General features: G+C 36.8%; 1 protein-coding gene across 2 annotated transcripts in view; it reads right to left on the minus strand.

The window, feature by feature from the left end:
• Positions 1-25,720, minus strand: part of ZNF385D (zinc finger protein 385D) — a 934,321-nt gene that overhangs the window by 389,772 nt on the left and 518,829 nt on the right. The window lies entirely within an intron of this gene.

Here is a 25,720-nt window from a genome sequence, read left to right on the forward strand (position 1 = left end):
AAATAAATGAAGTAAACGATAGCAAAGATCAATAAAACGAAAAGCTGGTTCTTTAAGAAGATAAACAAAACTGATAAACCAATAGCCAGACTCATCAAGAAAAAAAGGGAGAAGACTCATATCAATAGAATTAGAAATGAAGAAGGAGAAGTAACAACTGACACTGCAGAAATACAAAAGATCATGAGAGATTACTACAAGCAACTCTATGCCAATAAAATGGACAACCTGGAAGAAATGGACAAATTCTTAGAAATGCACAGCCTGCCAAGACTGAATCAGGAAGAAATAGAAAATACGAACAGACCAATCACAAGCACTGAAATGGAAACTCTGATTAAAAGTCTTCCAACAAACAAAAGCCCAGGACCAGATGGCTTCAGAGGCGAATTCTATCAGACATTTAGGGAAGAGCTAACACCTATCCTTCTCAAACTCTTCCAAAATATAGCAGAGGGAGGAACACTCCTGAACTCATTCTACGAGGCCACCATCACCCTGATACCAAAACCAGACAAGGGTGTCACAAAGAAAGAAAACTACAGGCCAATATCACTGATGAACATGGATGCAAAAATCCTCAACAAAATACTAGCAAACAGAATCCAACAGCACATTAAGAAGATCATACACCATGATCAAGTGGGGTTTATTCCAGGAATGAAAGGATTCCTCAATATATGCAAATCAATCAATGTGATACATCATATTAACAAATTGAAGGAGAAAAACCATATGGTCATCTCAATAGATGCAGAGAAAGCTTTCGACAAAATTCAACACATATTTATGATAAAAATCCTCCAGAAAGTAGGCACAGACAGAACTTAACTCAACATAATAAAGGCCATATATGACAAACCCACTGCCAACATCATCCTCAATGGTGAAAAACTGAAAAGCATTTCCACTAAGATCAGGAGTAAGACAAGGTTGCCCACTCTCACCACTATTATTCAACATAGTTTTGAAAGTTTTAGCCACAGCAATCAGAGAAGAAAAGGAAATAAAAGGAATCCAAATCGGAAAAGAAGAAGCAAAGCTGTCACTGTTTGCAGATGACATGATACTATACATAGAGAATCCTAAAGATGCTACCAGAAAACTACTAGAGCTAATCAATGAATTTGGTAAAGTAGCAGGATACAAAATTAATGCACAGAAATCTCTGGCATTCCTATACACTAATGATGAGAAATCTGAAAGTGAAATCAAGAAAACACTCCCATTTACCATTGCAACAAAAAGAATAAAACATCTAGGAATAAACCTACCTAAGGAGACAAAAGACCTTTATGCAGAAAATTATAAGACACTGATGAAAGAAATTAAATATGATACAAATAGATGGAGAGATATACCATGTTCTTGGATTGGAAGAATCAACATTGTGAAAATGACTCTACTACCCAAAGCAATCTACAGATTCAATGCAATCCCTATCAAACTACCACTGGCATTTTTCACAGAACTAGAACAAAACATATCACAATTTGTATGGAAACACAAAAGACCCTGAATAGCCAAAGCAAGCTTGGGAACGAAAAACGGAGCTGGAGGAATCAGGCTCCCTGACTTCAGACTATACTACAAAGCTACAGTAATCAAGACAGTATGGTACTGGCACAAAAACAGAAAGAGAGATCAATGGAACAGGATAGAAAGCCAAGAGATAAACCCACACACATATTGTCACCTTATCTTTGATAAAGGAGGCAGGAATGAGTGGAGAAAGGACAGCCTCTTCAATAAGTGGTACTGGGAAAAGTGGACAGGCCCATGTAAAAGTATGAAATTAGAACACTCCCTAATACTATACAAAAAAATAAGCTCAAAATGTATTAAAGACCTAAATGTAAGGCCAGAAACTATCAAACTCTTACAGGAAAACATAGGCAGAACACTCTATGACATGAATCACAGCAAGATCCTTTTTGACCCACCTCCTAGAGAAAAGGAAATAAAAATAAAAATAAACAAATGGGACCTAATGAAACTTCAAAGCTTTTGCACAACAAAGGAAGCCATAAACAAGACCAAAAGACAACCCTCAGAATGGGATAAAATATTTGCAAATGAAGCAACTGACAAAGAGTTAATCTCCAAAATTTACCAGCAGCTCAATAACAAAAAAGTAAACAACCCAATCCAAAAATGGGCAGAACCTAAACAGACATTTCTCCAAAGAAGATATACAGAGTGCCAAACACATGAAAGAATGCTCAACATCATTAATAATTAGAGAAATGCAAATCAAAACTACAATGAGATATCATCTCACACTGGTCAGAAAGGCTATCATCAAAAAATGTGGAAACAATAAATGCTGGAGAGGGTGTGGAGAAAAGGGAACACTCTCGCACTGCTGGTGGGAATGTGAATTGGTACAGCCACTATGGAGAACAGTATGGAGGTTCCTTAGAAAACTACGAATAGGAGTACCATATGATCCAGCAGTCCCACTACTGGGCATATACCCTGAGAAAACCATAATTCAAAAAGAGTCATGTACCAAAATGTTCATTGCAGCTCTATTTACAATAGCCTGGAGATGGAAACAACCTAAGTGTCCATCATTGGATGAATGAATAAAGAAGATGTGGCACATATATACAATGGAATATTACTCAGCCATGGAAAGAAACGAAATTGAGTTATTTGTAGTAAGGTTGATGGACCTAGAGTCTGTCATACAGAGTGAAGTAAGTCAGAAATAGAAAGACAAATACCGTATGCTAACACATATATATGGAATCTAAGAAAAAAAAATGTCATGAAGAACCTAGGGTTAAGACAGGAATAAAGACACAGAGCTACTAGAGAATGGACTTGAGTATATGGGGAGGGGGAAGGGTAAGCTGTGACAAAGTGAGAGAGTGCCATGGACATATATACATTACGAAACGTAAAATAGATAGCTAGTGGTAAGTAGCCGCATAGCACAGGGAGAGCAAGTCCGTGCTTTGTGACCACCTAGAGGGGTGCAATAAGGAGGGTGGGAGGGAGGGAGACGCAAGAGGGAAGAAATATGGGAACATATGTATATGTATAACTGATTCACTTTGTTATAAAGCAGAAACTAACACACCATTGTAAAGCAATTATACTCCAATAAAGATGCAAAAAAAAAAAAGTTGAAGAAAATGAAAAAAAAAAAAAGAGATAGAATGCCAAAAGTAGGATTAGGAATAAAAGGAGAAAAAAAAAAATCTGCCAATCAAATGTTTCTATGCTTATTGCATAGTGGTAACATTTTCCTTTGTTGTTGTTGTTGCATACGTGTTTCCTACTGTTTCTTATATGTATAAACTCACACACACACCAGCACACCTGTTGTATTAAGAAAAGACAGATACAGATCTCCTGAGCTCCTAACGTGAAAGAAATTCAAATATGTCGTTTTTAACACAGTGGCACGTTTTGGCTAAATTTCCAGTCTCTACCCCTCCAACCCCCTTTACAAACAGAAGCACAATTAAGTTGGGGTGTCAAATATTTCCCAGCCTACCTTGAAGTTAGGGCTGCCCATGTGACACAGTGACAATCAATTAAATGTAAGCAGAAATTTCTGGTTAGGGCATTTTTCTCTTTATAGTAGAAAAGATCTACTTAGTCTGTCCCTTTTTTCACTAACTTTCACGTTTCCTCGTTGCCGAGACTGTTCAGTTGATGTCTGGAGATAAAGTAGCTCTTGATCTTCAGACCAAATGTCTGAGGAGGGATGCTTGCCCTAAGGATGGTGAAGTACAAAGTCAGGGTAATCTGAGTGCCTATTGTCATCATGGGTTACAGTCCCTGTACCAGCTTTCTTTCACCTAAATCTGAAATCTGTCCATTTAATAACTTTTCCTGAAAATATGCGATAGTCTTGGAACACACTGAAGAACTCTTCTGAATATATTAGAAACATTATCATTTTTTCAGACGGAACATGGAGCTCACTGATAATATTCTCTCCTCTTTATGACAGGCTGCCTCAAATAGCAAAAATGGGTCTTCTGGTTTCTTAAGTTTTCTTGTCACTGTTATAGTTTTATGGACATTGGCTAGTGTCTTATTAACACAGGACGCGATGAAATTATGGGTAGAAATCCATGATTAGGAAGAAGTTTTGGAAGATCTGACCACGAGGATTAAAGCTATTAATAGGGTCATCTTGACCTTGCTAAGTCCTGAGTCAAGAATACCAGAAAGCAGTTCACTTTGATGCACAATGTCTCCAAACACTGTCAGAAACTTCCAACAGTGTCCACAGACAGGAGCTGCATTGTGCTGATAAGAAGTAGAAAGTAATTTCTTACATATAATATATAAACTCTTTAAATTGATTTTTAAATCTGCTCTTTCCAAATTGTCTCTTCCAGAGCTCATCCTGATATTCTCATTGCCTAGAAAGTCAATTGTGATGGCTAGTGTATGCCAAGCACACAATCCTGTCTTCCCTTGACTTATAAGAAAACGTAAGATTGCCCATCTGCTTCAGATGCAAAAGCTTTATCAGATGTTGGATTCCACGAGGAAGATGAAAGATGCTGTCAGTCATCAATTTTAATATACATTTTCTGAAGGGAGTTTTGCTACCACGTACTAGGTTTCCTTCCAAAAGAAACAATTCATATAGATAATTTTTATGAGTGAGGGAAAATATTTGTAGAAAACTAAATGTTTTAGAAATAAAAAGCAGGCAAATAATTAAGAAAATAAAGTCAACACATTTAGGAAAATGTGAAAATTTCATAATTGATGAAAATATTATTTTATGTGTTAAATAAAATAGTATATGATATATGCAAAAATTATGTAATTCATGAAGATTTAGACATGACAAGGGTCAAAGATAAAGTAGTGAATGTATATTTTAATATATTTATTTTAATGTGACTAGATTAATATATATGTGAGCTATGTAGTACATATGTTTATATATATACATATGTATGCATATATGTCATACATACATATGCAATCATGAGTATTAATCTTTTAAAAATATGTATAGGATAACAAAATGTCAGAAACCATGAGAACCATGAGGGTATTTCCCAGGTAATTTAAATGATAAGGATAAAGGGAAGAACTCAAAGTTAGAGTATTTCTTAAGGACCTTAGTTCTTTAACTTAGAAAAATAAGCTCATCCACACACTCTGCTTGCATGTGAAGTAAAAGCGACATAGTATAAACAAGGAGTATTGGCATTATTTCAAATACATGAAAAAAAAACAAGTTGAGGGTGCTTGAAGGATTGAATTAAATAGACAATACAGGTGAACTTGTAAAAAAAAAAAAAGAAGCCATCCCATTATAAACACCCTCTCTTTACAAAAGGACCTGAGAGATAAAACCCTTTTGAATATACCTGCCCTACTTCAGGCAAACACCAGAAGCCAGGACTCCATACTCCCTGCTCTGCACTGTGGCCTCCTAGAAGGTGGGCAGTTGTGCATTAACCATCCCTTTCCTGTGCTAGGTGACTGGCATCCATCGCACTCTCCTCTGGGCATGGCAGTTGAAGAGACCGTGAGGAGAACCCCCAGGCTGACCATCTTCTCCCTGCACTAATGTAGCAAATACCCCCCTGCCCCTTTGTCAGAACCGTGGCTACACAGAAACTGTCCTGTGGAGCACTGTTAACTATTCCTCTCCTGCCCTACACAATGGACAGCAAGGGGACAAATCACCCAACTCTCCCAACTAGAGAGTGAGGGAAAGATGATGGAAAAGGATGATCTGGATGAAGCAAGGATTTAAATGAGTTGTAGGAAGTCCCAGGGCACACCCTGGAGGAGCTCCTGCATGAAACCACCCAGAATCAAAACAGCAAAGCCTTAAGAACTGAACACCGGTGTGAAACGCTGCCCAGGTCTCAGATTGGCCCCAGGTTAGCATACAAGTAGACAGGCTAGACTGAATAGTACTTCAAAGGCTTTAACAACAAAATTGCTATTTGAAACACAGCCCACAAGGACAGACAGAACATGCATTCTAAACTTCAAGAGCTTGCCTGCATGTTCTAATAGACAACTTAAATAGAAACCAGAGTCTCATAACCTAAAATGTCCAAGATACAATGCGAAATTGCTCATCATCTCTAGAACTAGGAAAGTCTCAACTGAAATAAGGAAAAATCATCGAAGGATGCCAAGTGCAATGATGACTCACATTCTGGAATGTGATGAAGACCTTAAAGCAGCGATCATAAAATGCTCCAGTAAGCTATTACAAACACTCTTGGAGAAAAAAAAGGAAAAATTAAAGTCTGAGCAAAGAAAAAGAAATAGAAATTCAGGAACTTTTCAAGAATAAATAAAGAGCAAAAGAGGAGGTAAATATCTGGGTAAGTATAACAGGCTGTTCTTATCCACTTTAGATTTAAAAATTACATTTGATGATCGAAAGCAAAAATTATAACACTTTCTCTTTCTTTCATAAATTTATTTATTTATTTTTGGCTGCATTGGTTCTTTGTTGCTGCACACGGTCTTTCTCTAGTTGCTGCGAGCAGGGGCCACCCTTCGTTGCGGTGCGTGGGCTTCTCATTGTGGTGGCTTCTCCTGTTGCAGAGCACGGGCTCTGATGCAGTTTTCACTGTGTGTACAACTAATATTAAAGGCAATTTTGTTATAAAGGTGGGAAAGGAAGAGGGACCTCAAGACTCGTAAGGTTGTTACATTCACCTTCATGTGATAAATTATTGAAACAAGCTTATAAGTTGTGATAACTTAGAAACGTATGCAACCCTTAGAGCAACCACAAAAACCAGTATGCGAAGATATAGTCGAAAACACTGAAGATAAATTAAGACTGAATACAAAAATATGAACAAGGAGGCAAGGAAGGAGAGAAGAACAAAAAACACAGAGGGAATAAACAGGAAACCAACATATAACCAGAATAGAGCTATAACTAAAAAGGAAATTAAATTCATAGTTTAAAAAACTTTGTGAAACAAAATATCTAGGCACAGATGCATAGATTGTTTCACTGGAGAATTCTCCCAAACATTTCAGGAAGAAATAACTCCCATTTTATACAATCTTTTCCAGAAAATAGAAGAGAAGGGAATATTTCTCAATTCATTTTATGAGATCAGCATTTTCCTGATACCAAAACTGACAAAGGCAATACAAAAAAAAAGAATACAGACTAATATCCTCCATGAACACTGACAGAAAAATCCTCAACGAAACATTAGCAAATTCAGCAATATATACAAAGAGAAACACACCATCAGCAAGTGGGATTTACTGCAGGAATGCAAGGCAAGTGCAATATTTAAAAATCAATCAATCTAAAGATGAAAACTACATAATTGTATCAATTGATGTGTATAAAGGATTTACTTTTCATGATAAAAAGAAAGATGCTACCTCTTATTTTAAAAAGAAGTATGTGTGCATATGCATATATATACATACGATACTCACACATATTTATATTAAACAATGAAAATGTATAACAAAACTAAAGAAATTGTTTACCTATGGGGAAGGAATGGAAGACGATGGAGACAATAGAGATTGAAGCTGAATTCTCTGAATACCCCTTATTTTAAAATTTGGTTTTGGATCCATATAAATGTTTTACATAATTATTAAACAAAATGAATCAAAGGAAACTAGCTGTATGTCAAGTTGGACACTTAACTACCCTGATAAGATTTATTTGAGTGAATTTAAACAAAGGACTTTGAACATACATTCCTGGTGAATGTATTCAAAAGATAAAATAAATTATAAGTATATTTTAAATGGTAATCATATTATATATGTTAGCATGAAATAAGTAATTATTCAAGGTCTTTAGTACCACATTTTCCATGTAGGAGAAAGGAGATGGAAAAAGGATACGAATGCAAACTCAGAGAAGTTAACACAAATAACCTGAAATCTTAAATTTGCATTGAAAATACTAGTATAAACTTATTTTATTTGATTTAGCAAAAATCCTGTTTCCTAACTCATACCATGAAAAATGACAAATACAGTAGTAATGAACACCCTAATCACTGAGACTGTGGTCTTAAAAAATATATATATCCTACAAAGAAGAACCAGGACTTCTTCAGAAAATTGCATATTCTCAGGACTGGGAGAGGAACTGTTCAAAATGAGACCAGAATATATTTTCGTATTAGAAGCAAGAAAGCTATCAAAGACTATTAAGGTCTTTTCAGAAAAATCAAGAGTCAGTAAAAGGGATTCCCACTTCTTAGGAGGGGACAGTTTTTTTGTTGTTGTTTTTTTGTTTTCTTTCTGTGGTATGCGGGCCTCTCACTGTTGTGGCCTCTCCCGTTGCGGAGCACAGGCTCCGGATGCGCAGGCTCAGTGGCCATGGTTCACGGGCCCAGCCCCTCCGCAGCATGTGGGATCTTCCCGGACCGGGGCACGAACCTGTGTCCCCTGCATCGGCAGGCGGACTCTCAACCACTGCGCCACCAGGGAAGCCCAAAGGGGACAGTTTTAACAACAAAAAGGTGATGAAGGTAACTTATTGAATATATATAAAATACCTGAAAATTGGAGACCTCGATAAAAACAACAAAACATAACAGAACTCAAACATACTTACAGGATGCTAATATATGGCACCAAATAATTATTCTGAAAACTCATAAAGGAAGAAAAGCATCTAGCATTTCTTCTGCCTTTGCTGTGTAAACTGTACCACAGGAAACAAACAACTGATAAGAAAAGTTACCTCTTAATCAAGGCATTCCAGCTAATTAATGCAGAAAGAAAGACAGAATTAGAATATCACCATTTTGCACTCTCTAATGAAATTACTTACCCAGGCAATGCTCAAATGTTGCCAAATTCTCTAGCAAAAGGTTGATTGATAAGCTGTATAATGAATGGATGATGGTAAAAAAAAAATTTAAACCCACTGATCAATTTTAACACCACAAAAAAAGAGATAATGAAATGTTTCATACCTTCTGATAGAATGAAGTAGAAAGTACATAGAACCACCTACGAAATATTTTTACCAAAAAAAAAAAAAAAAAAGAATCCTGAACCTCATCAAGTCTATAATTACTAGTCTATAAGAAACACAGGCCACAGAGGAGCAATTTAAATACCACCAATGGAATGTAATCACTCAAATTGAGAACATGGAAAATTTTACAAAAAAAAAACCAATCTGGCTCCTTTAATTAAAAAAAAAATAGAGAAAACTCTTATAGATAAAAGAGTCTTATCAACTAAATGCCATGTCAACTTTTGACCTTGTTTGAAATTTGATTTAAGTAATCAACTCTCAAAATATATTACTGGGACTATCGGAGGAAATTTGAACACTAACTGTATATTAGATGGTATTAAGGGATTATTTTTTATATTTAAGTGTGATAATGATAATGCATTATTTTTAAAATAAAGAGAAATTATCTCTTAGAGATATATTTTGAATTTTTTCTAGATTAAAAATGTAATACCTAGGATTTGCTTGAAACAATTCATTAGGGCATATGGGGTAGTGAGGACATGGGAGAAGGGTAACACTGAATTAAGACATATGGCCTCTATCAGGACATACACTGATATTGTGGGAGCTGGGTAATGAGCATTTGTTATACTATCTCTTATTTTCTGTATATATATTTTAAGATCCTATATTAATAGAAAAAGTAATTTCAGGTTGAAGATGCCAGAAGGAAGGAGGGAGATTAAAGATGGAGTAACGGACAAAGAAATTGAGAACATGGGGATGAATCTAAACCAACATTACGTTAAACAATAACAAATCTACTTAATTTTTTCACACTGAAAATAAAACAAAACTGAACTGAAGTTATGGTAGAGAACTGCATATAAGCTATTAGGAGGTGATGGATATTAATAAGTTCTAAGGGGCTTATGTTTCTCTGGAATGGAAAAATTTTAATTTATACATGGTTACAATAAATATGCTGTTAAATATTTTTTCAAATAGCCACAAAAAAAAGTAGAAATAAAATAGAGGAAAAAAGAGCAAGAAAAAAGGCAAAAAGCAGAAAATAAAAGTAGAATAAGTAAAAAGCACAAGATGAGATGTTAGAAATGAATTCAAATATGACAATAATCACAATCAATGTAAACAGACTAAACTCTAGAATTAAAAGACAAAGATTGCCAGACAAGATTGGAAATGAAATAGTTATATGCTTTTTAACAGAGACTCAAACCTAAGACAAAATAACACAAAAAGTCTAAAAGTAAAATAACGGGAAAATGTATACCAGCCAAATACTAAATATAAAGAAAATCTGATGTTACATTAACATAAGAAAAATTATGCTACATGGAATAAAATTAATAGAGAGTAAAACGTACTGTACAATTGCAGACAATTCCCCAGGAAGTAACAAATTATATAATATAAAATAACATAAATTAAAAATTAGAAATCAAAATTTGAAACAACTACAAGAAGAAACCAATGAATCACCGTACCACAGAGCTATGTTATATAAATGTACCTTTTAGTAATAATAGATTAAGCATATAAAGAACAATAAAAAAATAGAACATACGAATGACATATTTAACATGCTTTATCTAATGGACGTGTTTATAACACTTTAGTTCCAAATTGTAGAATATACATTCTTTCAAGGCATAGTACAAATGAACAGCATTGGGGATGACAAGAAAAAATTAAAAGCCTCAATAAACTGACAATAATGAGCTAAATTGAATCAATAATTTAAAATATTTCAGGGACTTTCTTAGTGTTCCAGTGGGTAAGACTCCACGCTCCCAGTGCAGGGGGCCCAGGTTTGATCGCTGGTCAGGAAACTATATCCCGCATACAACTAAGAGCCCGCATGCCGCAACTAAGACCCGGTGCAGACAAAATAAATAAATAAAATAATAATAATAATTTAAAATATTTCAACAGGCACAGACGGTTTCTCAGAGATGTTTAACAAACTTCAATAAGTAGATATTTGTAATCTTATATAAATTTTACCCTTACATAAGATTTTACAGGGAAAAATTCTAAGTAACTTTATGAGACAAGGATAGTAGAAAGCATTTATATTACAGGTCTGTCTTATTCATAAGCTTAGATGAAAAAATCTTCAACAAGGAATGAGTAAGTGAAATTCAGTAGGATACTTAAAAATGTAAACTATCATAAATGAGTTGGTTTTATCTCAAAAGAGCAAGGTTAGTTCAAGTGAAAATTTCATATGTTCATCCTAATATTGAAAAATTATTAAGCTTTTGACAATTTTTAAATAGACTGTCATGAAAAAAAATAACTTCAACCTACTAAAAGTTGAAGGAAGCTCTTTCTACCAATAAAGGGTACTTAGAATTTTAAAAATCTACAACAAACATCATATTTAATAAAGAAATGTAAAAGTTATTCACTTTAAAATCAGAAATAAGATGAGAACGCTGATAAGACCAATCAAAAAGTTGCCAGAAGGTTTGAATGAGCATCTCAGAGAAGAAAACAAAAAACAAATTATAATCATGTGTGTGCAAAGATGTTCAACTTCATTGGTAATCAGGAAAATGCAGATTAAAATTACAAAGAGATGCCACTGCACACTCACCAGGTTGTCAAAAATTTAAAAGTTGGCTAAACAAAAGTGTTGGTGAATCGACAGTCACCCTCATAATTTGCTGGTGGGCATGTAAATTTGTACAACCATTTTTCAAAACAATTTGTCATTACCTAGAAAATCTAAAGATGCATGTATCCTATAACCCAGTGATTCTATTCCTAGGTATATCATCTACAGAAACTTGTGCAAAGGTACAAAGGATGACCTGTACAAGAATATTGACAGTGGCATTATTAACAGAGCGAACTCTGGAAACAAGCCAAAGGTATAGCTCCAGTAAAATGGCTTAATGAATTGCAGTGCACCTGTAGATCGTAAAAGAACAAGAACAGGAAGGAACTACAGTGACATACATCAACATGGGTGAATCTCAGAAACAACACTGAGGGAAAAAAGAAGTGAGAGAAGAATGCTCCTGGAATCTTGCACATACAGAAAGATCAAAAGCATGCAGGCAAAACTGCATAAAATATTGTTTAGAGATATGTGCATATGTTATGAAGATATAAGCAAAAGAAAGGAAATGGATCACTCAAAATTCAGGTGAGTGTTTAGTTACCTGGAGAGAGGGCAAGAAGTGGAGTTTACAATCAAAAAGGGTAACACGAAAGACTTCAAAGATGTGATTTTCTACTTTTCAAGCTGCAGAGTGGGTACACAGGTGTCCTTCTGATTGTCATACTTACACTGCATACACACATTATGTATATTTTGGGGTATTAATGTTATCTTGCATAAAAACCTTCAAAGACTGTATAATTAGAAAGTAGGTCGAATTTGAACATCATAGTTTATGTAGCTGCTTATTCATACCAAATCCGATGTTATACAAATTGGTAACATATCATCTGGGGCAACTTTAGACTTAAATCACTGTAGCCTAATCTTCACCATCACTTGTTTGGGTGATGGAAATTCTTATCTGTACTCTAAACATTGATGTATTCGACGGGCATTCATGACAAGTCCCACACCTACATGCCCCCACCTACACACTATACGTGCCCCCAAAACCCACACACTATGTTATATAGCATATAAACATTTTGTTTTAATTCACTTCTCTTTTCCTCAGGCATTATGGGTTCTCTCTGGGGATGCAGTCAAGCGTTGCTATGTTCAGATGAATTTTCTGGCCCAAGGATATAATTTTGCACAGTCAATAGCAATATCCCAGAAGTGAACCAGAAAACTCAAGGAGTGAAACAAAATTCAATCCCAATATCGAGCAGAAAAATCCTTAACCACAGAGGGTATGTTTTCTAAAGAACACACCAGTAAATGCAAACGGAGCACAGAATTCCAACATACGATCCAAGCAGATTGGGCCACATTATCAAATAAGGTTGCAGATAAGAAAAAAAAAATCATTCTGCCTCTGTAACTCCCAAGGGGTCTCTTCTGCTTAGGTTTAAAAAACTCAATTTATGGTAATGGATTGCACAGACCTGTACATCAAACCTGAGGTGAACTTGTCACTTTATTGAGAAATCATTCAATTATTATACTATTTAATGATGCATGAAAGCAAAATGCAATTGTGAAGAAAAGCATTCTGGGTATAGACTGTGCGTTTTAGTCATGCAAAATGGTGCATTTCTGTCAGTTCCCTGAACACAGCATGGCCATCTGTGTAAACCTAAAACTGAAAGGAGATGACAAAAGGTGACTAATTAAAACACAACTTCTTTCAAAATTCATTATATCACAGTACAGAGCATCAGCTGAGGCCTTGGGACTTCTGAGCAAAACAGTAAGGGCTCACCCCTCACGTGGTTTGAATTAACTTTATATTCCGAACAAAATATCTATGCCCTTGAGAATTTTTATTAAAAAGACTACACAGCAGTGGTGTTCTTATAAAAAAAAAACATACATTTGTCTAAATACATGAGTAAGAACACACACATATCGAAGAAAATCATTGATACACAAAAGCAAGATGAAACAAAAGTGTCTTCTTTAAGCCAAAGATCATACACACACCCATGTATGTGTATATATGCACATATACATACATTCATATACACATATGTCTATATATATGCTTCACCTTGTCCTATAGCTCTTGATCTTTCATATATATATATACATATATATATAAAACAACATATAGTTATACATTACATCTGTATAACCATGCATATATATAGTTACGTTGTTATATGTATAGCCTCAATTGTCTTTTAAGAACTTGATATAGAATGGCAGTAAGACTGAGTAGAAACTAAAATGAAAGAAATGATTCTACTCGGTGGTGATGTAGATGCTCCAGTACGTGAAAAATATTAGCAATGGATGAAAATGGAACAGTTTAATATCTTAATAAATAATTTAGGGAATTTAAGGAAAAATCATTAATTGTTCTAAAATTGCCAACTGAGACTCGGTGACTGTTTTTACACTATAAGAAAATGGCAGGGAAATGATCCTTCTGCACAATAATGCTGATTATAACTATAATATGATAATGCGGAATTTCAAACAAAATTACTTTCATTGACAAGCACTCATATGCATAAGTACTTTTTAGAAAATTAATATGTTCAGATCTTATGATAGTAACAGAGACTCCTATATCATTTAAATATTGATACAACTGTCTATTTGAGATTTTTTTCAGTTTTTTCACAGTATCAGTACCACCTAGGTCATACATAAAGACATTTTTCCTTCTAATATTAACATCTTTTTCCCCTGCCAATATTTAATGAATGTATACATCAATGCAGACAAGGTAAACAACATGATTTTTTTCCCTAAAGAATGTTCTAAAATGACAAGCATTTTTAAGTGGAATGTCAAAAGGAACTTGAGTGAAACTCCACAAGCTCCATGATGCTTGCATCAAACTCCTGTATCCTTTCTTTTCTTACCTACAGCATGTATTGCCAGAACTAGTCTGCCACTCACTACTTTGTATTCTTCTCGAACTACTTCTAGTATTTCTGGTTTGTCTTCCCATATCAGTCATATTGCTTTTATTAAACTACAATTGGCTAAACATTTCAGATTGTTTGCAAATAGAAAAAGGTATAGAGTTAAGTAATCCCAAGGTTGTCTCACTGGCTTACCCACCTCATGAAAGATCCAGACTCTTTATTATCTCTCTGCATTCCTCAGTTCATTTGCACTGTCTATTCCTCCACCCCCACCCAACTCCAAACTGCCACAAATGGCTGCAGCAAGTCAAACACCAAATTTTTACATGGCAACACTTAAGAGCAGGACAGAGGAAAGGACAGTGAGAAAAGGAGAATAAGATCATCTTGTCCATCTCTCTCTCTCTTAAATCACGCAGGTTCATTTTTCCCCTAAACTCACCAGCAGAATGTCCCTTACATTACATGGACCAGAAGTAGGTCACATCATCACTTCCAGGAGCAAAAGAAGCTGGGAAGATAAATATTTGGCCTCTGTAGTCTCTATCATGGAAAGCTGACTCTATCAATAAGAATTTGGAGAGGAGAATGCCTGGTGAGTAAGTAAACAACAGTGTCTACTGCAATCCCAGACCTGATTGTGAGTCATCCAAAGACTTGGGCTAGGTAATGTATTACTTGTGTTTCCAGTAGAGTGTCCTGTTCAGTGCTGGTAACTTAACATCATTGGTAAAATTCCCTGAGGTGTTGCTAGTCAGAAGAAATAGTTGATAAGGCACACAGAAAGCCATATTAATTATTGGTTTCTAAACAGTGGTAGGGGGTGGGGAGAGAGGTCCAGGCAGCATTTCACTTGGAAGTTCTTCCCTTTCTTCAGAAAGTGTGGGTGGCCTAGGAAACTTCTGTCACTGTTCAAACAGCCAGAAAAACAAGTTTGGGGGTCTACACAACTTTTGTAGAACATGAACTATAATGGAAGGGGGGGATGCACTCCTTAAGCTCCAGAATTTTACAAATAGGTGATTTCCTACAGTAATGAAGACTCTGTTGATCATTAAATGACTGCAGAAAGAAAACTAGAGAATACTCTGCAATTAGTATAAACGGAGAAAAAAATTGGAGGATTGTTAAAGAATCAGGAAACTGACAGAAACTCTCCTGCAGGACAAGGGTGTAGGTGGTCGCAAGGTCCTCTTCTGGATGTACCTGATGAAAAAGTGACCAGTGGGGGCTTCAAGTCAAAGAGCCTGAGCACACAGCTTCGCACTGCCACGTGCTCGACTGTACAGATTTTATCAGCTCCATCTCTCTGTGCCCCTGTTTGTTGTCTCTAAAGTGGGGATTCCAATAACTCCCCTCATATGGTTATTGTGAGGACAACATTAAGTAACATGTTACATCCCTTGAACATGGACACACAGTAGGTACTCAATTCTTGTTAACTTCTATTACCACCACTGATACTCTTAAGCCACACCTGACTCAAGGATGGGTAGTCCTTCAGGAAAAGATTTGCAATCAATACCACATCCTCCCTGAATATTGCTTATTTTATAGTAACGCATCTTCAAATCAGCTGTGCAAACTATGCACAAACCATACACATGTATATTATACCTATATATGAGTATGTATGTGTATATAAATATATTTAATTGGATCATTTTCAGCCTTTTAGAGGCTTCAGAGTCTTGACTTACAAGGATTCTTTCACATATTTTTAAGAGATCAACTAGGCACTTGTGGGCGAGCAGCACCACTTATACGATAGGTTTGAGTTTACTCATGTCTCAAGATGCCACACGCTATACCAAATCAGTAAAATCACTTGTTGAACTAAATTCACATACTAAATAGTTTATACTTCATCCAGATTTCATATAGGAAGGAGATCCGTGATTACACCCTCAGCCTCTTTATATTACTATACTTGGAGTGCCCCTACTTTGAAGCATTACAAGTACTCTTGGAATGCAGAAGGAGGACAGATTACAAAAAAGATTAATTCTCCCAGGAGTTACAACTCTAGAAAAGAAGTCTTAGAAATGTGCATGGCATTTGGCTCTTCATTCAAATGCAATTTCTGATCCTTCTGAAGTTTGCCTTTCACTAGTTAAATATATAGCGCAGGAAGAAACACACTGAATTTGTAGTCTGTGTTTCTCTAATATTCAAAGAACATTGGTAAAGGGCTCAACATTAAGCTTCAGCTTATTTACCTGGAGAAATGCCATTATGAGTCAGCTGTATTGGATATTAAGAATAACTTGATTTACAGTTTATGCATTTTCTTCTGATTACATTTTTTCCTACCCTGTACTTACAACTAAGCCCATGGGAATATCATGTCAAGAAACTAATCAGAAACATAATGAACACTGTATCTTTCACAAAGGGACAACTCCATGCATGCCAGTGCTGGTTATAAGTCCTAAAAATCAGAGCCATATTTCCTACACAGAATATACCCTACACAGATATTCCCTTTAAGCCAGTATGTTCAACTGTGCTGAGAAGTTTGTATCCATATAGTCACATATATACATCCTGACATGCTAATCTCTGTGGGTCAGTCAGACCTGTGTTCATAGACCTTGAAGTTGGCAGGGGTATATTTTAAATGCCTTCTGAGTGATACAATCAACATATATTTTACAATGTTTTGTTGCCCACCAGGAGAAATAACCAAAAGAAAAATGGCCCTCAGGCCCTGAACCAAGATGGCAGAGTAGAAGGACGTGCTCTCACTCCCTCTTGCGAGAGCACTAGAATCACAACTAACTGTTGGACAATCATCAACAGGAAGACACTGGAACTCACCAAAAAAGATACCCCACATCCAAAGACAAAGGAGAAGCCACAATGAGACGGTAGGAGGGGCACAATCACAATAAAACCAAATCCCATAACTGCTGGGTGGGTGACTCACAAACTGAAGAACACTTATACCACAGAAGTCCACCCACTCGAGTGAAGGTTCTGAGCCCCACATCAGGTTTCCCAACCTGGGGGTCCAGCATTGGAAGGAGGAATTCCTAGAGAATCAGACTTTGAAGGCTAGAGGGAATTGATTGCAGGACTCTGATAGGACTGGGGGAAACAGAGACTCCACTCTTGGAGGGCACACACAAAGTGGTGTGTGCATCGGGACCCAGGGGAAGGAGCAGTGACCCCAGAGGAGACTGAACCAGACCTACCTGCTAGTGTTGGAGGGTCTCCTGCAGAGGCAGGGGGTAGCTGTGTCTCACAGTGAGGACAAGGACACTGGCAGCAGAAGTTCTGAGAAGTACTCCTTGGTATGAACCCTCCCAGGGTCCACCATGAGCCCCACCAAAGAGCCGGGGTAGGCTCCAGTGTTGGGTCACCTCAGGCCAAACAAACAACAGGGAGGGAACCCAGCCCCACCCATCAGCAGACAAGCAGATTAAAGTTTTACTGAGCTCTGCCCACCAGAGCAACACCCACATCTACCCACCACCAGTCCCTCCCATCAGGAAACTTGCACAAGCCTCTTAGATAGCTTCATCCACCAGAGGGAAGACAGCAGAAGCAAGAAGAACTACAATCCTACAGCCTGTGGAACAAAAACCACATTCACAGAAAGACAGACAAGATGAAAAGGCAGAGGGCTATGTACCACATGAAGGAACAAGATAAAACCCCAGAATAACAACTGAATGAAGTGGAGTTAGGCAAGCTTCCAGAAAAAGAATTCAGAATAATGATAGTGAAGATGATCCAGGACCTTGGAAAAAGAATGGAGGCAAAGATCGAGAAGATGCAAGAAATGTTTAACAAAGACCTAGAAGAATTAAAGAACAAACAAACAGAGATGAACAATACAATAACTGAAATGAAAACTACATTAGAAGGAATCAATAGCAGAATAACTGCGGCAGAAGAAAGGATAAGTGACCTGGAAGACAGAATGGTGGAATTCACTGCTGCAGAACAGAATAAAGAAAAAAGAATGAAAAGAAATGAAGACAGCCTAAGAGACCTCTGGAACAACATTAAATGCAACAACATTCACATTATAGGGGTCCCAGAAGGAGAAGAGAGAGAGAAAGGACCTGAGAAAATCTTTGAACAGATTATAATCAAAAACTTCCCTAACATGGGAAAGGAAATAGCCACCCCAAGTCCAGGAAGCAAAGAGAGTCCCATACAGGATAAACCCAAGGAGAAACATGCTGAGACACACAGTAAACAAACTGTCAAAAATTAAAGACAAAAAAAATTACTGAAAGTAGCAAGGGAAAAATGACAAATAACATACAAGGGAACTCCCAAAAGGAGTTTTGATTTGTAGTTCTGATTTGTACATTTCTCAGCAGAAACTCTACAAGTCAGAATGAAGTGGCATGATATACTTAAAATGATGAAAGGGAAGAACCTGCAACCAAGATTACTCTACCCGGCAAGGACCTCATTCAGATTCGATGGAGAAATCAAAAGCTTTACAGACAAGCAAAAGCTAAGAGAATTCAGCACCACCAAACCGGCTCTACAACAAATGCTAAGGGAACTTCTCTAAGTGGGAAACATAAGAGAAGAAAAGGACCTACAAAAACAAACCCAGAACAATTAAGAAAATGGTCATAGGAACATACATATCGATAATTACCTTAAATGTGAATGGATTAAATGATCCAACCAAAAGACACAGGCTTGCTGAATGGAAACAAAAACAACACCCATCTATATGCTGTCTACCAGAGACCCACTTCAGACCTAGGGACACATATAGACTGAAAGTGAGGGGATGGAAAAAGATATTCCATGCAAATGGAAATCAAAAGAAAGCTGGAGTAGCAATACTCATATCAGATAAAATAGACTTTAAAATAAAGAATGTTACAAGAGACAAGGAAGGACACTACATAATGATCAAGGGATCAATCCAAGAAGAAGCTATAACAATTATAAATATATATGCACTCAACATAGGAGCACCTCAATACATAAGGCAACTGCTAACAGCTCTCAAAGAGGAAATCGACAGTAACACAATAATAGTGGGGGACTTTGACACCTCACTTACACCAATGGACAGATCATCCAAAATGAAAATAAATAAGGAAACAGAAGCTTTAAATGACACAATAGACCAGATAGATCTAATTGATATTTATAGGACATTCCATACAAAAACAGCATATTACACATTCTTCTCAAGTGTGCATGGAACATTCTCCAGGATAGATCACATCTTGGGTCACAAATCAAGCCTCAGTAAATTTAAGAAAATTGAAATCATATCAAGCATCTTTTCTGATCACAATGCTATGAGATTAGAAATGAATTACAAGGAAAAAAACCTAAAAAACACAAACACATGGAGGCTAAACAATACATTACTAAATAACCAAAAGATCACTGAAGAAATCAAAGAGGAAATCAAAAAATACCTAGAGACAAATGACAATGAAAACACGATGATCCAAAGCCTATGGGACGCAGCAAAAGCAGTTCTAAGAGGGAAGTTTATACCTATACAAGTCTACCTAGAGAAACATGAAAAATCTCAAATAAACAATCTAATCTTACACCTAAAGGAACTAGAGAAAGAAGAACAAACAGAACCCAAACATAGCAGAAGGAAAGAAATCATAATGATCAGAGCAGAAATAAATGAAATAGAAACAAAGAAACCAATAGCAAAGATCAATAAAACTAAAAGCTGGTTCTTTGAGAAGATAAACAAAATTGATAAACCATTAGCGAGACTCATCAAGAAAAAGAGGGAGAGGACTCAAATCAATAAAATTAGAAATGAAAAAGGAAAAGTTACAACAGACACTGCAGAAATAGAAAGAGACTGCTACAAGCAACTCTATGCCAATAAAATGGATAACCTGGAAGAAATGGACAAATTCTTAGAAAGGTATAACCTTCCAAGACTGAACCAGGAAGAAATAGAAAATATGAACAGACCAAATCACAGGTAATGAAATTGAAACTGTGATAAAAAAATCTTCCAACAAACAAAAGTCCAGGTCCAGATGGCTTCACAGGTGAATTCTATCAAACATTTAGAGAAGAGCTAACACCCATCCTTTTCAAACTCTTCCAAAAAATTGTGGAGGAAGGAACACTCCTAAACTCATTCTATGAGGCCACCATCACCCTGATACCAAAACCAGACAAAGATACTACAAAAAAAGAAAGTACAGACCATTATCACTGATGAATATAGATGGAAAAATCCTCAACAAAATATTAGCAAACAGAATCCAACAACACATTAAAAGGATCATACACCATGATCAAGTGGGATTTTTCCCAGGGATGCAAGGATTCTTCAATATATGCAAATTAATCAATGTGATACAACATATTAACAAATAAAAACCATATGATCATCTCAATAGATGCAGAAAAAGCTTCTGACAAAATTCAACACCGATTTATGATAAAGACGCTTCAGAAAGTGGGCAAGGAGGGAACCTACCTCAACATAATAAAGGCCATATATGACAAAACCACAGCAAACATCATTCTCAGTGGTGAAAAACTGAAAGCATTTCCTCTAAGATGAGGAAGAAGACAAGGATGCCCACTCTCACCACTATTATTCAACATAGTTTTGGAAGTCCTAGCCATGGCAATCAGAGAAGAAAAAGAAATAAAAGAATACAAATTGGAAAAGAAGAAGTAAAACTGTCACTATTTGTAGAGCACATGATACTATACATAGAGAATCCTAAAGATGTCACCAGAAATCTCCTAGAGCTAATCAATGAATTTGGTAAAGTTGCAGGACACAAAATTAATGCACAGAAAGCTCTTGCATTCCTATACACTAATGATGAAAAATCTGAAAGAGAAATTAAGGAAACACTCCCATTTACCATTGCAACAAAAATAATAACATCCCTTGCTATGTTTTTTTTTTATCATTGTGATATCACTTATATGTGGAATCTAAAAAATAAAACAAACAAATGACTATAACAAAAAAGAAACAAGACTCACAGCTATGGAGAACAAACTAGTAGTTACAAGTGTGAGAAGGAAGCGGAGAAGGGCAAGTCACAGGGAGGGGATAAAGAGGTACAAAATGCTATGTGGAAAATAAGCTACAAGGATATATTGTACAACACAGGAATTATAGCCAATATTTCATAATAACTATAAATGGAGTATAACCTTTAAAAAATTGTGAATCACGGGCTTCCCAGGTGGCACAGTGGTTGAGAGTCCGCCTGCCGATGCAGGGGACATGGGTTCGTGCCCCAGTCCGGGAGGATCCCACATGCCGCAGAGCGGCTGGGCCCGTGAGCCATGGCCATCGAGCCTGCGTGCCTGGAGCCTCCGCTCCCTAGTGGGAGAGGCCACAACAGTGAGAGGCCTGCGTATGAAGAGCCACAGTGCAGTAGGGAAGGGCCACACTGCCAAAGTCGCTCCTGTTCTTTTCTCATCCCTCTTCTCTCGCAATTCTTTTGACTTATAATATTATACATATAAGGCCAAGTCACTTTCCACTCATTTTTTTCCCTTTTCCTGTCTTGCAAAACCTAGGTAGGAATAAACCTAGGTAGGAATAAACCTACCTAGGGAGACAAAAGACCTGTATGCAGAAAACTATAAGACACTGATGAAAGAAATTAAAGGTGATACCAACAGATGGAGAGCTATACCATGTTCTGGGATTGGAAGAATCAATATTGTGAAAATGACTATACTACCCAAAGCAATCTACAGATTCAATGCAATCCCTATCAAATTACCAATGGCATTTTTTATAGAACTAGAACAAAGTATCTTAAAATTTGTATGAAAACACAAAAGACCCCGAATAGCCAAAGCAGTCTTGAGGGACAAAAAACGGAGCTGGAGGAATCAGATTCCCTGACTTCAGACTACGCTACAAAGCTACAGTAATCAAGACAATATGGTACTGGCCCAAAAACAGAAACATAGATCAATGGAATAAGATAGAAAGCCCAGAGATAAAACCACACACCTATGGCCAACTAATCTATGACAAAGGAGGCAAGGATATACAATGGAGAAAAGACAATCTCTTCAATAAGTGGTGCTGGGAAAAGTTGACAGCTACATGTAAAAAAATGAAATTAGAACACTCCCTAACACCATACACAAAAATAAACTCAAAATGGATTAGAGACCTAAATGTAAGACCGGACACTATAAAACTCTTAGAGGAAAACATAGGAAGAACACTCTTTGACATAAATCACAGCATGATCTTTTTTGATCCACCTCCTAGAGTAATGGAAATATAAACAAAAATAAACAAATGGGACCTAATGAAACTTCAAAGTTTTCGCACAGCAAAGGAGACCATAAACAAGACGAAAAGACAACCCTCAGAATGGGAGAAAATATTTGCAAACGAATCAATGGACAAAGGATTAATCTGCAAAATATATAAACAGCTCGTGCAGCTCAATATTAAGAAAACAAACAACCCAATCCAAAAATGGGCAGAAGACCTAAATAGACATTTCTCCAAAGAAGACATACAGATGGCCAAGAAGCACATGAAAAGCTGCTCAACATCACTAATTATTAGAATAATGCAAATCAAAACTACAATGAGGTATCACCTCTCACCAGTTAGAATGGGCATCATCAGAAAATCTACAAACAACAAATGCTGGAGAGGGTGTGGAGAAAAGGGAACCCTCTTGCATTGTTGGTGGGAATGTATATTGATACAGCCATTATGGAGAACAGTATGGATATTCCTTAAAAACCCCCAAATAGAATTACCATATGATCCAGCATATACCCAGAGAAAACCATAATTCAAAAAGATACATGCACCCCAATGTTCATTGCAACAGTATTTACAATAGCCAGGTCATGGAAGCAACCTAAATGCCTATCGACAAATGAATGGATAAAGAAGAAGTGGTACATATATACAATGGCATATTACTCAGCCATGAAAAGGAGCGAAATTGGGTCATTTGTTGAGACGTGAATGGATCTAGAGAGTGTCATACAGAGTGAACTAAGTCAGAAAGAGAAAAACAAATATCATATATTAACGCATATATGTGGAACCTAGAAAATGGTGCAGATGAACCGGTTTGCATGGCAGAAATTGAGACACAGATGTAGAGAACAAACACATGGACACCAAGGGGGGAAAGCGGTGGGGTGGTGGTGGTAATGGTGTGATGTATTGGGTGATTGGGATTGGCATGTATACACTGATGTGTACAAAATTGATGACTAATAAGAGCCTGCTGTATAAAAACATAAATAAAATTAAATTAAAAAAAGAAATGACCAAAAGATAATGGGTAGGGCAGTGGTTATAGCTTTTTAATATAACTGGACCTGTAACTACAGTCTTACTCATATACAGTCTAAACCACTTTGGCATTCACATTTTCCCATAAGGAAATTTTGGCATGTAGTTTACCATTTGTTTGTCTTACTAATATTTATTGAGTATATACTATGTATTAGACAGGTTTAGACAGAAGGATTCAGCATGGAGCAAAGCAAATATGTGCATTAGTTTCACACTGCTGCCCTGACAAATAACCACTACAATACACACTTGTTATCTTACTGTTATGGAAGTCAGAAATCTGAAATTAGTTTCACTGGACTAAGTTCAAGGTACTCTCAAGGTGAGCTCTTTCTGCAGACAGGAGGAGAATATCATTTCCTTGCCTTTGGGGGCTTCCATGGGCCACCTGCATTCTTTAGCTCATTGCCTTTTTCTCCATTTGCAAAGCACATCACTTCAACCACTGGTCCTCTCCTTACAACTCCTTTTCCTGACTTTGACCCTCTTCCCTCCCTCTTGTGATTATACTGGGTCCACCTGGATAATCCAGAAAACTCTTCCCATCTCAAGGTCCTAACTTAATCATATCTTCAAAGGCCCCTTTGCCATGTAAGGGAACATATTTATAGTTTCTGACGAATAGGATGTAGACATTTTTGGGGGTGGGGCATTATCCTGTCTCCCACACCAGGTACCTGCTCTAATGAAGCTTACATTCTAAGGGGAAGCCAATCAATGTGAAACCAAGTCAAGAAACTGCATAATTTCAGAATGAATATGTACTATGAAAAAATTTTAAAGGGCAGTAGGAGAGTAATTGGTATGGAAAAAACGGCTGTCTTATCTGAGATGGTCAGAGAAAGCCTCTGAGATAGGAGGCTTCAGGTCTAAATGATGAGAGGGAAAGAAAAGAGCTTTCCAGGTAGAAGGAACAGCAGGTGCAAAGGCCCAGAATTAGTAACAAGCTTGGGTGTTTTAGGACCGAAAAAGGACCTTTTAGAGGCAAGAGACAGAAAGGCTGGGCCCTGATCAGATAGGTCTCTGTAGGTCATAGTAAAAAGCGTGAATTTTATCCATAATAGAAGACAAAGCAAAGGACAATTTTAATCAAGAAGAAGGCATGATATAGCTTATCCTTTGCTTAAAAATGTGGATTACAGAGGGTCAAGCTGGTGGCAGTGAAAGACTGGCTAGGAGGAGAAGTTTCAGTAGCCCAGGTAGGATGCCATGGTGTCTTGGGGAAGATGCTGAGAAATTATTGAAATATATAGAGTATCCTCTAAAAGATTTGCATTAAGCCTCTAATTTCTGTAGAAAAACGCAATCTTCACATGCACCAAATTGCCACCGTGTCTACTTTGTACATACATAACAGGCATGAGTATTTGGGGATTGCTTACTAGTTAATTGGGTTGTACATACATAACAGGCGTGAGTATTTGGGGATTGCTTGCTAGTTAATTGAGTCTGACCGTTGATTTGATGGATATTTGTTTAACTGAGTTGACCAGCTGTTTGGCTGAATTGATTGGATTGATCTGTTGTTTTAGTAGTGTTGAGACAGCTGTCACCATCTCTGGGGTATCCTAGGCTCTACACTTATATTCCTTTGATATAAAGCCACTTGTAATCATCTTAGTTGATATTTTCTTGGCTACACTGGGAAATGCATCTACATAGCATTTGTACCGATGGTCCTTTGATGTCAAATTGTTTCTGTAGCCGAAACTCTATTGGCGTAGCCATTCTTACTCAGCATTCGTTTGCCTTCCTTCTTCACCGCCCTGCCCCTGTCTGTCCAGGATGAGGTGGACTTCAGCCAACATTCTGCTCACAGCATCTTTGTTAGCAGTTTTGGAATGAATGGGCCTGTCAAATTTTAAGTAGGTGTTCCATGTTTGTGATTTCTTTTCCTTAGCAAATATTTGTGTCTGGAAATTTTGCTTGCAGTGTACAAAGAAACTTTGTGCTCCTGGAGGGGAAAAAAAAAGCAAGTCCAT

The sequence above is a fragment of the Monodon monoceros genome, unplaced genomic scaffold (genome assembly GCF_005190385.1).
Source record: "Monodon monoceros isolate NGI ecotype Baffin Bay Population unplaced genomic scaffold, NGI_Narwhal_1 Super_Scaffold_11, whole genome shotgun sequence".
NCBI classification, from domain to species: Eukaryota; Metazoa; Chordata; class Mammalia; order Artiodactyla; family Monodontidae; genus Monodon; species Monodon monoceros.